This window comes from Taeniopygia guttata, chromosome 13 (assembly GCF_048771995.1).
Source record: "Taeniopygia guttata chromosome 13, bTaeGut7.mat, whole genome shotgun sequence".
Classification (NCBI taxonomy): Eukaryota; Metazoa; Chordata; class Aves; order Passeriformes; family Estrildidae; genus Taeniopygia; species Taeniopygia guttata.
This window is the reverse complement of record NC_133038.1, coordinates 9,667,069-9,682,521: the sequence shown is the minus strand read 5'-3', so window position 1 is coordinate 9,682,521 and position 15,453 is coordinate 9,667,069. Positions and strand designations below refer to the sequence as shown.

The 15,453-nt window shown below is 52.8% G+C and overlaps 1 protein-coding gene across 4 annotated transcripts in view; it reads right to left on the bottom strand.

The window, feature by feature from the left end:
• Positions 1-11,247, bottom strand: part of HTR4 (5-hydroxytryptamine receptor 4) — a 66,023-nt gene extending 54,776 nt beyond the window's left edge. For all 4 annotated transcript variants that reach the window (XR_003962647.4, XR_003962648.4, XM_030283895.4 and 1 more), the window contains exon 1: positions 11,075-11,247. The gene's annotated coding sequence lies outside the window, so the exon portion shown is untranslated. The remainder of the gene's footprint in view (positions 1-11,074) is intronic.
• Positions 11,248-15,453: the final 4,206 nt, after the last annotated feature.

Below are 15,453 nucleotides of genomic sequence, written 5' to 3'. Positions count from 1 at the left end.
AGCTAAAGAAAAATAAACAACCTTGAGAGCTCGATCCTGCGCATTCCAGACTCCTTCTTTGGCTGCACGGGCTGGGAAATGAGGACTTTTACACTCTTGGGGTCCCCACAAGCTGACCCCGAGACCCTGCCACAAACCTTCTTCACTCAAAGCAGCAGACACTGAATTTTCTCTTTGCCTGGCAGGAAATGCCATCAGGCCCTGCTCTGGAAGATGCAGAAGTGAAGTTTGAGCTCATTTAGCACAAATCAGTGCCCAGGGCAGAGAGGGACACCCGGCTCCAAGCGCTGACTGAGCAGCCCAGCTTTGGTCACACCAATTCCCTGGAAGCCGTTCTCTCCAGGAATTCATGGGCAGCAATCCGATGTTCCCCCACCCTGCTTTTCATCCCAGCTCCTCAGAGATTGGGATGGGGCAGGGGAGAGGGCAGGGAGAGGCTGAGATGGGAGGAGGGAACGGATCCGGCCTCAGAAGAGGAACTGACGTTGCAGTTTTTGCCCTGCTCATTGTACAGTAAATAAAGAATTAAGGAAGATTGCTGGAAATGTGTCCATTCAGGCAGCAGCTGGATTTCCTGTTAATTGCTTTGGCAGTGAGGGAGGAGGGAGAAGTGTGGAGACATCACAATGAGCAGCGAGTGCCTGGTGGGTACCCAAAGCCTTACTCTGCACGTGTGCTGCTAATGATAGAAATAGAGATGTGCTCTCACCAAAACCCCTACTTAGTGAGGGAGGGTGAACACAAAAAATAAATCTGTCTCTCAGGGAGACAGAGAGTGCAAAGTAATTTTTCATGGCATTTGTTTTGGAGGAAGGAGTGGCACCAGGTTTTCCCTGCACCAGTGCCACGAGCAGCACAGCCCCAGTGCCCCCAGTGGCTCCCACTGCCCTGAGACTGGAGCCAGCTGAGCACAGCGAGAGGAGGGGCTTGGCATGAAAAGGACCAGCCCAAAGCACAGAAATCACAGAAACATGGGATGGTTTGGGTTGGAAGGAACTCAAAACTCTTCTATTCCACCCCCTGTCATGGCAGGGACACCTTCCACTGTCCCAGCTGCTCCAAACCCATCCAGCCTGGCCTTGGGCACTGCCAGGGATGCAGGGGTGGCCACAGCTGCTCTGGGCACCTGTGCCAGGGCTGCCCACCCTCCCAGGGAGGAATTCCCTCCCTGCATCCCATCTAAACCCACTCTCTGCCAGCTGAAGCCATTCCCTGTTTCCTGCACTCCAGATTAACCCTGTCCTGTGCCAAGCCTGGCCTTGGCACCTGACAGGCAGCTCTGGGTTCACAGGGAGGGGAAGCTGCTGGGAAAGCTGGAGATATTTGGATATTCACCCCGGGTGCAGTCAGGAAGGGGAAAGAGAACCTGTGCTAAGGTCACACCTTTCCAAGCCAGCCAGGGCAACCAGCAAGAAGGGGCTGTGAACAGGGAAGCAGGAAGCCCTGAGCTGACACAATCTCCTGCCCTGTTATCTGCACCTTTGCTTTATTATATTTAATCAGGCTTTTGATCTGGGGGAAGAACACCTGAAGAGAAAATGGCACCAAAATCTTTTGTCAGCACCAACTTTGCAGATCCAATAAAACCTCAGAGCGACATCAAGTCAGCAGATCCAGCAAACAGCTTTTCTTTGGGACCTTGGCTTTTTCACAGAAAATCACATTACACTGCAATCAGACTTTTCCAACAGGAAGTTCCCATTTGTCACTTAAAAAACCAACTCGCTACCAAGAAGATCTGTCATGCAGTTGTTTCAGCTCTGTATTTCTTTCCAGGCTGTAAAGCAGATTCTGAGGCCATGGAGAGAGGAATCAGATGGAGGAAAAAGCCTGGAAGAGACCCTGAGGAGCAGTTTGAGCAGGCCCAGCTATACTTTAACCTGCTGTGGATGACATTTGGAGATGGAGCTTCCACATTCTCATTATGCAGGCTCCCAGGGGAAGCACATGTAGGGATTTTTCTAGGCTCTCTCCTAAATCTTCCTTGCTGCATTTTATTGCTGTGACTTCTTTGCCTGCCCTCGACAGACTGGGTTTATTCCTCTTGCTGCAGACCCTGCTACATCTGCACAGCAGCCCCCTGGACAGCCCTGGCCGTGCTGGCACTGACCCAGAGCCCCCCTGCCCCAGCTCTGCTCATTCCTGAGAGCTCCCAGACCCCTCCCGTGCCTTTCCCAAAGTGCAAACCTGAAAAAAGCACTGGGAGGGCACTGCTGCTGGGTTTGCCCTTTTCCAGCATTAGTTGAGGGGTTTGGTAATTCCCTGTTCTCTCTGTGTGACTTTCATGTCCTTTTCCATGCAGTGCCTTCCTACCTGATCATGGAATCACAGCATGGGCTGGGTTGGAAGGGACCTAAAGCCCACCCAGTGCCACCCCTACCATGGCAGGGACACTTTGCACTGTCCCAGGCTGCTCCAAGCCCAATGTCCAGCCTGGCCTTGGGCACTGCCAGGGGTCCAGGGGCACCCACAGCTGCTCTGGGCACCTGTGCCAGGGCTGCCCATCCTGCCAGGGAACAGCTTCTTCTCCAGGCTGAGCAATCCCAACTCTCTCAGCTTTTCCCAGTCCTCTTGGCCTTTTCTCCATCCTCCCCTTGTGCAGGCAGCGACTCCTGCCTTGGCACAGCCCATCCTCACCAGCTCCATGGATTTCCTCGTGCAGATCCTTCCTCAGCAGACACCCAGGGATGAACACAGCCTCCCAGAGAAAGCCTCAGGAGGGAGGTGGGAATTTTGCACTGATCCACCCTCCTGGATCCTCAGGAGCTGTGGGCACTCAGGTGGGACAAGGCTGGTCCCACCCAAGGCTGAGAGGAGCAAATTCCCAGTTCCTGCCATGGGATATCTGCACCTGGGGGGTGCAAACTCATCACCAGCAGCTCCATGGCACAGAGACCTCCTGCAGTTTTCCATGGCTGGTGTGAATTCCAGAGGAGTGGTCCTGCTGCAGAGGCCATCCCACAGCCATCTCTCTCCAGGCTGCTTTTCCTGCTGGTGTTCCTTTTAGCTGGGTTTTGTTAAGTGCTAAATCACCCAAAAATGTTTCCATGAGCCAAGATTGGAGCTCTGCGTTGCCTATTTTTGGATCCTTGATCTGGGCTCTCATTGCTGATTCTTTTTTTTGTGTATGTGTTTGTTTTTAAATAAACAAAAGCTGGAACAATAAATGTCTGGGCACCCAGAGAGTAGTGAGGGATCAGATGTTTGCTAGAAGGAAAAGAAAGGAATTCTGCAGAGCCAGAAGACCTCTCAGCTCATCTGTCAGGGAGGGGAGGGCAGGGAGTCCTTGGGATGCAAACAAACACTGATGAGCCGGGGAGAAATGTTAATCCAGAATGAATCTGCTGCCACCGTTAGCATTATTGCTAATAACAAACAGTGGGCTGTGCTCACAGCCCTTCCCCAGTGCCAGAATTCCATGCAGCAGGAATTCCTGGCTGCTGGAAACCCTTCCTCTGCTCCAAGCTTTCCTTCTCTGAGCTAACAATTTCCCTGGCACTCCCATCTTACAGATATTTGTGCTCACATTGCCCTGACCTCACCCCAGCCTGTTCCCGCAGGTGAACACCCCAGATTTCTCCTCCCTTTTAGCATTTACATGGTAAATGGCAATTCCATGGAGCAGGGAAGTCCTGAGCTGAATGGGCAGAAGGAAACTCCTTCTTCCTCCAACTCCCTATTCCCTGGCTGTGTTTTAATCATCCCCGAGCAAGCTCTGCTTGCTGTATTTTATTAAAAGCAAACACAAGTGCAGAAGGGCTGCTTGTTTTCCTCCCCGAGCTGCAATAGAAGGGATCTGATCAATAAAACAACTCAGCCAAGGCGAGCCCATGGAAAACGGGGCACTCATAAAAGGCATCTTTGCAATTAGTTTTTATCAGCTCCATGGTTTTCTGCTGACCAAGGAGGCTCCTAAACTCAGAGCAGCAAGGAGATGCTTGCTCTGCACTTCCCTGCTGCCCCTGTGGTGCAGAGCAGCCTGGGCCATTTCTCTGCTTCCCACGGAGAGATTTTGGAAGCTGCAGAGCTGAATCTCCTTTTTCTGTGGCAGTGGGGCCATGTGCAGCACGGCCTGGAAGTCAGAGCCAAGAACAGGGAGGGGATGAAGGCAAAGAGGAGGAGCAGGAGGGAAAGGGAACTTCATTTTCCACAGCAGGAGGGAAAGGGAACTTCATTCCCTTCATTTTCCACAGCAGGAGGGAAAGGGAACTTCATTCCCTTCATTTTCCACAGCAGCACCAGCCCTTGGGTGCTTGCCTCTGCCACAGGACCTGTTCCACTCTCAAATTTCCATTTCTGCCCCTGACTGCCTGGCCAGCGCCTTCTCTCCCCTGGAGTTTGGTGATAGCTCAGCAGATTTTGTTTCTTGGAGGGTTCAATCTAACTCTGTCTTCTCCTGTTTTAACTCTAGCATTTGAACCCAGCAGAGTTACTGAACACATTCTGGTGGTTCTTAATGTTCTTGGAAGATGCTTTCCCTTCATCCTTAACCCCCTGCTCATTACTATTTCACAGATTCCTTTAGCCTCCCTTATCAGACACCTACATATTCTAATTCTTAATTTATATTCATTGCTGCAACTTTCCCTTACTTTTCTGGGGACAGTGTTGTCTGGGTTTGGGTTTCTATTTTATTTCCTTTTTCTCCTCTCTGCTGAATGATAAAAATTCTGCTTGGCAGTTTTTCCCGTTAGGGAAAACATGTTTTTGTAACAATCCCATGGAGGGCCCATGGAGAAGAAACACATTCCACTGCCTTGGCTCATCTAAAATCAGCTGCAGCTTTGAGTTCTGTCAGACAGAGCTCTGAGAGGGGCTTTTATGGTGGCAGCTTTGGCTTCAGGGATGTCAAAGCAGCCATAAAGAGCCAGATCACCCCAGGCATCCTCCCCAAGCTTTTCTGGTCCATGTGGAACCAGCCTGGCTCTCACCTCAGCCATCATTTCACCCCCAGGGCCCAACCCAACACCCTCTGGCTGAGCTGAGGGGCCCCAGAAGAGCCAGGACACCTCAGAACAACTTCTGGGATGATGAGCATGGAAGAGCTCATTTGCTGGATCCAGAGCTTCAGCTGCATCCTTCGAGTCCTCTCAGGAAGACCTCTGAGAAGATGTTTAATTGTGACCTTCCTGATGTTAAACAGCCCCGGTACACCACAAAATAGGGGATTCATGAGGCCAGATTAACCCTTCTGCAGCTGGGGAAGGTATTCTGAGCTTTCCATGGGTGCTCTGAGAGCACATCCGCTGCTGGCAGGGATAAAGTGGAATTTTAGGGCTTTTGAGGACTGCCAAGCACAAAGGTGGAAGCCTCAGGCAGTGTGGACAGAGCTCAGGTGGGGACACAGCCACTGCAGGCACAAAGAGAAGAGAGGAGGAGGTGGTTTGGGGGTTGTTTGGGAGGACAAAGGGCCTGGGAAGTGTCAGAATCTGTGGTATTGATGATTCTGAGATTGTAGAAAGTCTCTGTCTGTCAGCCCCACTGCCAAAGAAGAAGTTGTAATTAATCTGTGCTGTTTCAAGGTTGTTTATTCTGTTTATCTCTAACATGTTCTGCTGCCCTGCCGCAGCTCTGTCCTGCAGGGCAGCGTGTGGGGCTCTGCCCTCAGTGGGATGGTACAAACATTAAATACCACAAACTACCTGTGCTGGATTTACAATAACGTGCCAATATCTGTCACCTACGTTGGACACTGTGTCCCCAGCCTGAACCAACAGAAAAATGCCAACACCACAGTGAAACATGGAGGGCATGAAGAAGGAGAAAAAGGACAAGACACACCCAATTTCCTCCATCTTGTCCCCTTTGGACCCCCTAGCTAGAAACCTAAAATTTTACTTTTGCACCCGTGCCACACTTAATTATTACTGATACCAAACACTCAGAGCTTGTAATTCATCCTGTAAGATTGAAAACTCTTTTCCATGGACAGAGATCACAGCCAGTGTCTCTGGGGGCTCTGTCCAGGGGGGTTCCTGACCCCTGCCAGGGTCCCAGACCTGCCAGAGGGATGCCCTGGATTCCCACAGAGAAGGAGCAGTGCCTGTGCTCCTGCTGGGAGGATGAACAGGGAGCTGCTGGCCCAGGCAGAGCTGGCCATGCCCCACCTGTGACTGCCCCATTCCTGTCCCCACGGGCTCTGGGCGGGACAGGACCTGTCTGTGCCACCTCAAACCAAGCAGGGCACAGTCCAAGCTAACAGTGAGCCTTGCAGGTGCCTCAGGGGGTCCTGCTGAGCTGGGACACAACCCTGGCCCTGCTGCCCTGTGCCACCAGCCCTGTGCGCCAACGCAGGGTGCTGCTGGCCCAGCCTGCCTGCAGCTGGGATGGGATCTCCCAGACCCCATTTTCAGAGGTTTTGGGTCTGTGCAAAGCTCACTGATTCCAAAAAACTCGTGGGGGTGAGAGCCTTTGGAGGTGAGGGCTGGACGGAGGAGGTGGGGATGAGATTCACTGAAGGCAGGGCCAGGCACAGGGTGCCCAGGGCTCTGAGCTGCTCTGAACTAAAGGCAGGGCTCTGAGCTGCTGCCTCAGCTCAGGAAAACACAGCCCCAGAGCAGGAGAATGATCTCCCTGCTCAGCTTGGTGCAGCAGGTCCATCTCCAGCCCCTCTGCATCAGCCAAACCCAGGCACAGCTCTGCAAAACCCATCTGGGAATAGCCAAACCCTCCTGGCCGCACCAGGGCAGGGCAAAACCACCCAACATCACCCACAGAGAGGGGCTGAGAGTGGCTTTTCACCCTCAGCTCCCCATGCCAGGCTGGGCACAGGAGCCTGTGCCCAGGGGTGACTTTCTAGACTAGCAGCATCTCCTCATGAGCCTCAGGGCCACCGCACCTCCAGCGATTTTCTCTAATTGTTTCCCTAATCACATCAAATTGCCCAAGCTCCAGTCGTGTTCCTGCAGAGTAATTTGCTTTTCCCCAGGCCCTGCCGGCCCTGTCTCTCCCTGCAGCCACTCCTCAGGGCTGAGGGGGGCCTCAATTACATTATGGGCTCTAATAAAAATAAGCCTAATGGAATTACACAACAAGACCAGATTAAAGCCAGCTGCTTTGCAAATCCTGGGGTTGGATTGGTGTTAGCTGAGGGAACAAGCACATGGATCATCCCTCTCCCATCCTCTGCCCCAGCTGAGGCAAAGGTAACATCTCCCTGACAAATACCAATATAATAAAGGCAGTCCCACAAAAAGTGCACCAGGGAATGCCAGAAACAGAAGTGCAAGGAGTGAAATGCAAAAGCCATGAAGCATTTTCCCCCCTCTCCCATAAACTTAACCACAAAGAGGTTCTTCACACTCTGCTTCCTCGAGGGATCCACCAGGTTTACAAAGAAATATTGGCACCAATTCATTTGGTGTATTGGTCTTTTTAGAAAGAGGTTTTTTTGAGAGACTCAAAAAAAGGAATGGGGCACAGGAATGACAAGGTCAGAACAGAGCACAGTCTCCAACCTGACTCTCATCAGTGTCTTTCTCTGCAAATGGGCAGGGAAACCCAAAGTGGATATTAATTAGTATTGTTGCCATGAGAGATTTTCTTTAACCCCCAGAACTTGGCACTGTCATCCCGTTTTTTTTTACATGGGGTTCTCAGGGTTTACACCAACATTCACTGCAGTCACAGAATCCCAGAATCATCTGAAAAAGCCACCCCAGCCCATCCAGTCCCACCTGTGTCACATCCCCACTTTGTCCCCAGGCCAGGGCACCCAGTACCACCTCCAGCCCTTCCTTGGACACCCCAGGGATGGGGATCCAAACCTCCCTGGGCAATTCCAGTGCCTGAGCTCCCTTTCCATGGGGAAATTCCTGCTGATCCAACCTGATCCAGCCTGAATCTTTGTGGATCCCCAGGCAGCTGAAGGCAGAGGGGCTCCCCAGTGGAATAACTCTGATTATTTCCATTTTGCCTCTGTGAACAAACCCACCCAGGGGCAATCCTGCCATGCTTCCCCAGCCCTGCACAGCAGCAGGTGCTGGGGGATGACACTCTCCTGCCTTTCCCTCCACACACAAACCCACAGGGAGCATTTCCCGGGTGTGCAGGGTGACAGTGGGATGTGCAGGGTGACAGTGGGATGTGCAGGGCAAGGTGCTGCCTCCTCACACCCTCCTGGCACTCATTCCACCCCCCTCCCACTGCTGAGTCCCCACAGAGGACACTGGGGTCCTCACCTTGTCCTCCTCCTTGTCCCCCCTGCTGCTGTCTCCAGGGGCACAGGAGTGTGGAGAGCAGGACAGAGCTGTCCCCAAAGGAGAGGGGGGCAATTCCCAGCCCCTCTTCAGCCCCACTCCCAACACAGGCTCCTGCATCCTCCGTCCCACATCCAGCTGCATCTCCCCCGAATTCACCTGCAAACTCCTCCCACGAGTTCCAGGTATTTCCAGCCCAAAGGGCTCAGCCCCGCTCTGGCTGACACCTGTCCCTTGCTCTTTGTCCTGCCTGGGACCTCCTGGAATTCCCGGAAAAGGGGAGCAAACGTGGAAAACAGAGGCGTGCCAGCTGGCTCCAGAGGATGGAGATGAGGAGGAGGAGGGGGGGATGCAGAAGCACTGCTGGCACTTCAGGAGCACAGTTGGCACTGAAACGTAAACTTTAAGGCATTTAGAGATTTTTGAAGAGCTAAGATTTTAGTTAGAAATAAGCCTTACTAGAGTTAATTAAAATAATAATAATAAATTAGTAGGCCTTGATAAAGTTAGGAGTTAGTAGTTAACTAATAATTGATTGCTTGTCAGCATAATGTTTAGTTAGCTGGGTTTATAATGAAGAATACACAAACTGACAAAGAGCTTTTAGGAACATAAGACAATTGTGGGCCTCCTCTGTTCTGAAACCAATTGAAGACAAGGAATGGGAGTTCTACCAAGAGTTCATTTGTCATATTTGCATTGAAAAGGTAGAAAGGTCAGAACAAGGAAGACTTCATTGACTTCCTCATTTTGGGACCCCTCCCCATGAAAGGGACACCGACCCATTTCAAGGGACAAACCACACATGCTGAATGGCTTTTGGAGTGATTAGCATACAAAGCGGGGAATGGGATGTACCAAAATTATGGATATGTATTTGTATTTTGTGTATTCAATACTTGTATGGATAAAAAGACTCTGTAATCACCTGGAGGATGCGGTGTGTATTTGGGAGCTATCCCACACACAACACACACTTTCTAACTTTAAACTGTTAGAGAGTTTTTGTCCATCACAGTTGGATATCGATACTAGATCAATATCCATATTTTTTTAATAAATCAGCACAGAGGAGCTGAATGTACGATTTGGAGACTTCCTAGAATGAGCAGCAGGCTCAGTCAGAGCACTCTTACTTTCAAATCAGTGTTTACAAAGTCCTGGGCAAGCTCAGCCCTTTCTGTCTGTCCCGGTCAGGGGCTGCTTGAGGAAATAAGACAAACACACCTTGGTGTAGAAGGAGTTATTTAAGCACACTCAGCCTGACTCATGTTTGTTTTCTAACGGCGTTTTGGGACAGCACTGACAGAGCCAAGGTCAGGCTGGCAGAGGCAACAGGCAGAGGGAAGATCTCAGAGGAGAGGAAGGTGCTGCTGCTCCTTGCCCATCACAGCAGTCCCCATTCCTGCTGGGAATGCTCCCATCCCTGGCTCCCTGTTTCCTGGGCACACCTGTGGCTCTTCTCCCATGGAGTGGCACTGCACAACTGCTGCACATCCCTGGATTTCTTCCCTGGAGAATGACCTCAGCCAGAGCACCCATCACTCTCTGCTGCTACACTGACAAAATCCAAATAATCTCCTCAAAAGAGCCACCCTGCCTTTGCCAAGCAAAACCAGCCAACTGCAGTAACAGAGGACAGCAAAAAATCATCCTCAAAAAACACTGAGCAATATTCCCATTCAGAGGAGAACATTTTGGGTTTAAGATGAAATGAAATCATAATGACATCACACATTTCAAAGCACACTCCAGCCAGCAAACCAGGACTTGGCTCCTTCCTCACTGCCCTCAAGCAGCACAAACTTGCAGCTGGGTAATGTTTTAATTACTCACCCTTCTATCAAGTTTCCGAGGGTGAAGTTTGCTTTGGGGCACGGGGAGATGCTCCAGGGTTGAGGAAGTGACTCTGTTCTGTCACTCATGGGGACAGCTCTGTCTGTCCCCGAGTGGGACCCACAAACTGGCTGCACTCCCAGCAGCTGAATCAAAGCATCCAGGCTCGGGCAGGACTCCTGCGAGCTTCCCTCACCCTGGGGTAATTCTGAGCGAGCTTCAGCAGCAGAGAAATGCTTTAACCTCGGTGACACGAGCTCAGAACGGGTACAGAGCTCGAGGTGCCCCAGTGTGAGCAGAGCCTTTGCACTCTGGACCCTGGCATAGCACAGAGTGCTGGAAAACACCTTCACCACACAATCACACAACAGTTAAGGCTGGAAAACCCCTCTGAGATCCTCGAGTCCAGCCGTTCCCCCAGCACTGTCAATGCCACCCCTGAGCCGTGTCCCCAAGCGCCACGACCTGCCCGTCCTCTCAGCCCCTCCAGGACAGCCGTTCATCCTCACTTCAGCCAAGTTTCCCACTCGTGTCCTCCCTCCCCTCCCGGTGACTTCCCCTGTGCCAGGGGCTCCTGCTCTCTGCCCACCTCGCTCCCGCTGCTCCTGCGGCTCCGTGCTGCCCATCCCGGCGATTCGCTGCCCGCGGGAGCCGCTCAGCCCAGCGGGGGCTGCTCGCTGCCACCTTCACCCGTGCGGCACCGGGGGCACAGCGGGCACGGCACCGGGGGGACAGTGGGCATGGCACCGGGGGGACAGCGGGCACGGCACACGGGGGACAGCGGGCACTGCATACAGGGGACAGCGGGCACTGCACTTGGGGGACAGCGGGCACCGCACACGGGGGACAGTGGGCACGGCACCGGGGGGACAGCGGGCACGGCATACAGGGGACACCGGGCACCGCACCCCCACCACCATCGCCGCTACCGAGGGGCGCTCCCATTGCGATGCCGGCGAACAGAACTCCCCCCGAGCGGGTTTGCCACCCTCCGCAGCGGATCCGCCGCCCGCCCGCTCCCTCCGCCGCCCCCCGCTCACCGTGGCCGGGGCAGAGCCCCGCGGCGCCCGGCGCGGCTCCCCCGGCGCGGCCGCTCATCCTGGCGGGATGGGCAGGAGGCTGCCGGCGCTGCCCAGGGCCGGATGCGGTGTGTCCTGCCCTCCCGGGTGCGATGCGGTGTGTCCTGCCCTCCCGGGTGGGGATGCGGGTCTGTCCTGCCCTCCCAGGTGCGATGCGGATCTCTCTGCCCGCCCAGGTGCGGGTGCGGGTCTGTCCTGCCCTCCCGGGTGGCGATGCGGTCTGTCCTGCCCACCCGGGTGCGATGCGGTCTGTCCTGCCCTCCCGGGTGCGATGCGGGTCTCTCTGCCCGCCCAGATGGGGATGCGGGTCTCTCTGCCCGCCCAGGTGTGGGTGCGGGTCTCTCTGCCCACCCAGGTGCGATGAGGGTCTCTCCCTTCCGCCCAGGTGCGATGCGGGTCTCTCTGCCCGCCCAGATGTGGGTGCGGGTCTCTCTGCCCGCCCAGGTGCGGTGCGGGTCTCTCTGCCCGCCCAGGTGCGATGCGGATCTCTCTGCCCGCCCAGGTGCGATGCGGATCTCTCTGCCCGCCCAGGTGCGATGCGGGTCTCTCTGCCCGCCCAGGTGTGGGTACGGGTCTCTCTCCCGGCCGATGCTCCGCGGGCAGCGCCCGCCCCCGGCCCGCCCCGCACGGGGAGCGGGGGTGCCCGGCCCCGTCCCCGCCCCGCCCGGGGCTGTCTCCCCGGGACACCGACCCCGAGCTCGCCCCGAGTGCCCCGGGAGCCGTGCGAGCGGTGTGGGCAGGGCGGATCTCCCTTTATCCCAGTGAATTCTCGCCGATGCTTCTCCCTCGCTTTTGGAGCAACTTCAGGGATCGGTGGTTTGGTTTGATTGCTTGTGTGCAGAAGGGAAGTGGAGCAAGCCCATCTTATTATAACTTGGTCTGTTGGAAACGCTTTTTAAAGATCTGAGGGGTTTTTGGCAAAGATCTTTCAATGGATTTCTCAAAACAAACAAAAAATCGGTGGTATTTCCAAGCATGCTGCGAAGGCTTTTTCAGTTGGAGCATCAGTCCAGCTCCTCTGACATTATTGGAGCTTTGGCAGATGAAATCTGTCCCTGAAACCCTCAACAGAGCTCAGTCTTGGCAGAGCAGGACACTGCAACCGGCTCATCAGCTGAACTTTTAAAATACCCATTGAAATAAACCCAACACAAACCCGGGATCTGAGCAGCTCCATCCCAGATGTGCTCACCTGCACCTTTCACTTCTGCAGCTACAGTTTGGGGTTTGGGGGTTTCAAGCTGCTTTTGTACACTCACTGCAGGGCTGGGATTTCTCAGAGATCGCTGGAATCACGGGCAGATCCAGAGCACACTCAGGGGCAGAGGTGTCATTTGGTTTGGAGCATTTCCGTGACCTTTAATCACAGCTGAGGTCCTTGCCCTGGGAAAGGGACATCTCCAGTTGTGTGTGGATGCAGCAGAAACCAGAGCAACCACAGAAGTGCAATACCTGCTGCTTGCTGACAAAATACATCAAAAAGTAAATGTATTTTAAACACATTTTCAACTTGTTTGATAGGACTCAATTTTTTTAAGATCTGGGGGGTTTTGGCAAAGATTTTTCAATGTATTTCTCCAAAATTTGGAGGTATCTTCAGACAGTGCAGGCAAACACCACCCAGGCGTGCGTGCTACATGTGCTTGTCCATCACTATAGAAACTGAAAGACACAGAAAGAATAACATTAACAAAAGTAAACCACATCCAATCCATGAAGAAACACCTTGTCACAGTGTGGATTTTCTCAGCCTCAAAGGACCAAAACTAAAGTGAATGGAGCTGGTCTGAGTGGAACTGTTAAAGAGTTCCTGAAACAATTTTGGTTTGCCTGCATTTTCCTCTCCATGGTACTGATGTGAGTTTTCTGGATATTATTGGTATTTACTAATAGTAGACACTAGTGGTAGCTACTCACTAGTGTAGCCTCTGGCTTTAATACTGAATTTATACATAAATTCTTCATGGAGCAAACAATTGTAGTTCTTCCTGGCAAGATCTGAGTGCTCAGAGCAGCTCCTTGCCTGCCTTCCAAAGTGTTCCCAGCCAGGATCTCCAGCAGCATCTCCTAAAGGGGAAAAATGGCACAAAGGGGAAAAATCAGAGTGTGGGGCCTTGAGCCAAGCCCATCCTGAGTTTGCAGGATGGTTTAACTGAGGTTAAATGGGTTTCTGTGCTCTCATTTCAGTGTTTGAGTGGCTTGAGGGCCAGCAGTGCCCAGGGGCAGGTAAAAGCTGCTCAGGGGGAGGCAGAGCCCCAGCCCCTTCCCCCTCCGGCTGTTCTGCACCTGAGCCATGCTGAGCCCCAGTGCTGTCCCCAGCTGTGCTCATGCTCCATCCCCCCTCCTCCCACTGCATCTTCCTCTCCAGCACCAGCAAAAGTTCATTCCACCTGAACGGGATGCCTAAAAAAAAAAAAAAAATTAAATTTTTAAACAGGAAAATTGGCAAGAATTAGAGAGGGAGATAAAGCGCTGGAGGGATTTTTTTTTCTTTCTCGTTTTTCCTCCCCGCCTCCTTTTCCTCCTGCTCTAACAATGATGAATCCCAAGATCTGGTTGAGAAGGAGAGTGGCTGAGTGATTCATCGGGACTGAATCACAGCCCCTCTGCAGAGGAATTCGCTGCTGCTGCTGCAGGTGCAGTTCCAGCCCTGCCCATCCCTCCCTGCTGCCCCTGAGGAGCAGAGAGGGACAAATCCAGCCCCAGGGAGCAGCTCTGGCTCTGCTGCCCCTCGTGGGAGGGATTTTATCCAAAAGGGATACACTGATTTTCTGAGGGTTTTACCCACTGCTGGATCACGCAGCCTCCCACTCCCCTGGGGAAGAACTTTCCTTCTGTTCCATTTTAAATGCAAGTTTTCCCCCTCCCTCTCAGCGATTCCCCCACTAATCCTGGGGTACAGCAGCAGTTGGTACCCAGAACTAGGCTGGAAAGTTGGGATGCAGCAGCTGAATTCCTGGGATTTCCCACTGCTCGGATTTCCTGAGGGACATCAGAGGAGAGGCAGGGGAAAATTCTGGTCTGCAGCTGATTTACAGCATCGTTGGGCTGCTGCTTGTCCTTACAGAGAATTTTGCCTCTGTGTTGTCACCACCTCCTCTCCTCCCATTTTCCACACTCAGAACACTCCGGATTGCCAGGAATCCACATTCCCAGAGTCCTGCTGAAAGTGCTCAGCCAAGCCAGGTGGGGGCCAGCTCAAAACTGAAATGGTCAGGAAGAAGAGGGTCACCCTGGTGATTCCCAAACTGACAGGTTTTTAAATAATCCAACCCTGCCCTCTGTGGTAGGAGCCCTCTCTGGCTGCAGAGCGCTCTGATCCGCTCCCCACAGGTTATTTATACCTGCAGATACAAATCCAAAACCCAGCTTAAGGCAGGTCTGACTTTTAGCTGTAAAGCTGAACATTTGGGTCATTTTTACCAGTGTAACTAGCACTGTTCAGAACACAGACATTGTCAGTCCAGCTTTCACTGGAGGGGCACAGAATTATTTCGCAGGCATTGAAAGACCCTCTCAGAGTGACCCTTGGAGATATTTGTTATCTCAAAGGTGGAACCAAAGCAAGGGGCAACCATGTCAGCATCATCTGGAGAGTCAGAGCTGGAGGCAAATTCCACATTTACAATCTGTGGGCTGGAAACCACTAAACAATCCCTCAGAAGTGTGAGGATGAGACTTCTCCTGGCAGAGTTCTCCTGAGCCCTGGGCATCTCAATTTCTCTCTGTAGGCCACACAAATGGGACAGAACTTCCCATCCTTTTCTTTTAACTGCTTTTTTTCTCCTAAAATCCTGTTTCTAATGAACAATTCACACTTGGTTCTCTGCTCCAGCAAGGAAGTTTTGGAAGAAAACCACAAGGGAAGCAGAAATCCAACTCCTGCCATGCTCCCAGGGCTGAGGGGTGGTTGGGGTTTGTCCTTCTGCCCTGCAGAGCTCCTTCCCTTCCCTGCCAGAGCACAGGGATGGATTCCCGGGGTGTGGAGCCCTCCTGGGCTGCCTCATTGCCATGCAGATGAGGCTGTGTGTAATTCCATGCGAGGAGTGTAATTCCATGTGAATACAGATAACTGATGCGCCTGTGAATAAGAGAGCCGAGTGAATCATTCATCATGGATTATTGATAGGATTAATTTTACCTCTTTTTCTGCTCTCAGGGTGCCCACAAACCCCTCCTCCCCTGAATTTATTTCCCCCTCTTTTATGGAATATTTCTGGAGACAAAGTAGATTAAAACCCAGCGATTTTCCCCTCTTTGCTGGCCTGAATGAGACGTTTGCTGCCAGGTTAACCCTTGCAGACTCCCCCTGGCAGTGCCTGCCCCGCTGGCATCACCCC